At 41.8% G+C, this 1,659-nt stretch overlaps 1 non-coding gene across 1 annotated transcript; it reads left to right on the top strand.

The window, feature by feature from the left end:
* The first annotated feature begins 895 nt into the window (after positions 1–895).
* On the top strand, positions 896–1,003 carry LOC130984337 (small nucleolar RNA R71). The gene has a single exon (XR_009088278.1). It is a non-coding gene; the product is annotated as a small nucleolar RNA R71 (small nucleolar RNA).
* Positions 1,004–1,659: the final 656 nt, after the last annotated feature.

Genomic DNA, 1,659 nt, shown 5'->3' with positions numbered 1-1,659 from the left:
TGGTCTCATTATGAACCTCAGATTCCCATGGTTCCTCATTAGAGAACTCATTGGAGGCCAGTGGACATCCATTGAGGTCTTCCTCAGTGGCGATCACTGCCTCTTCCTCCTCTCCAAGTTCGGCCATGTGGGTCATATTAATGGCCTTGCATTCTCCTTTTGGATTCTCTTCTGTATTGCTTGGAAGAGTACTAGGAGGGAGTTTAGTAATTTTCTTGCTCAGCTGTCCCACTTGTGCCTCCAAATTCCTAATGGAGGACCTTGTTTCAGTCATGAAACTTTGAGTGGTTTTGATTAGATCAGAGACCATGGTTGCTAAGTCAGAGTGGCTCTGCTTAGAATTCTCTGTCTATTACTGAGAAGATGATGGAAAAGGCTTGCCATTGCTAAACCTGTTTCTTCCACCATTATTGTTGTTGAAACCTTGTTGAGGTCTCTGTTGATCCTTCCATGAGAGATTTGGATGATTTCTCCATAAAGGATTATAGGAGTTTCCATAGGGTTCTCCCATGTAATTCACCTCTTCCATTGAAGGGTTCTCAAGATCATAAGCTTCTTCTTCAGATGAAGCATCCTTAGTACTGCCTGGTGCAGCTTGCATTCCAGACAGACTTTGAGAGATCATATTGACTTGCTGAGTCAATATTTTGTTCTGAGCCAGTATGGCATTCAGAGTATCAATCTCAAGAACTCCTTTCTTCTGATTCGTCCCATTGTTCACAGGATTCCTTTCAAAAGTGTACATGAATTGGTTATTTGCAACCATTTCAATGAGCTCTTGAGCTTCTGTAGGTGTCTTCTTCAGATGAAGAGATCCTCCAGCAGAGCTGTCCAATGACATCTTAGACAGTTCAGACAGACCATCATAGAAGATACCTATGATGCTCCATTCAGAAAGCATGTCAGAAGGACACTTTCTGATCAATTGTTTATATCTTTCCCAAGCTTCATAGAGGGATTCACCTTCCTTCTGTCTGAAGGTTTGGACTTCCACTCTAAGCTTACTCAATTTTTGAGGTGGAAAGAACTTTGCCAAGAAGGCATTGACTAGCTTTTCCCAAGAGTTCAGGCTTTCTTTAGGTTGTAAGTCCAACCATATCCTAGCTCTGTCTCTTACAGCAAAAGGGAATAGCATAAGTCTATAGACCTCAGGGTCAACCCCATTAGTCTTGACAGTGTCACAGATTTGCAAGAATTCAGCTAAAAACTGATGAGGATCTTCCAATGGAAGTCCATGGAACTTGCAATTCTGTTGCATTAGAGAAACTAATTGAGGCTTAAGCTCAAAGTTGTTTGCTCCAATGGCAGGGATAGAGATGCTTCTCCCATAGAAGTCGGGAGTAGGTGCAGTAAAGTCACCCAGCACCTTCCTTGCACTGTTGGCATTGTTGTTGTTTTCGGCTGCCATGTCTTCTTCTTGTTTGAATATTTCTGTTAGGTCCTCTTTAGAGAGTAGTGCTTTAGCTTCTCTTAGCTTTCGCTTCAAGGTCCTTTCAGGTTCAGGGTCTGCCTCAACAAGAATGCTTTTGTCTTTGTTCCTGCTCATATGAAAGAGAATAGAACAAGAAAATATGGAATCCTCTATGTCACAGTATAGAGATTCCTTGAGGTGTCAGAGGAAAAGAAAAATAGAAGGAAGAGGTAGAAAATTCGAACTTA

This window comes from Arachis stenosperma, chromosome 5 (genome assembly GCF_014773155.1).
Source record: "Arachis stenosperma cultivar V10309 chromosome 5, arast.V10309.gnm1.PFL2, whole genome shotgun sequence".
In the NCBI taxonomy this organism is placed as follows: Eukaryota; Viridiplantae; Streptophyta; class Magnoliopsida; order Fabales; family Fabaceae; genus Arachis; species Arachis stenosperma.
The sequence above is the reverse complement of the archived record's forward strand: the minus strand, read 5'-3'. Positions and strand labels throughout refer to the sequence as shown.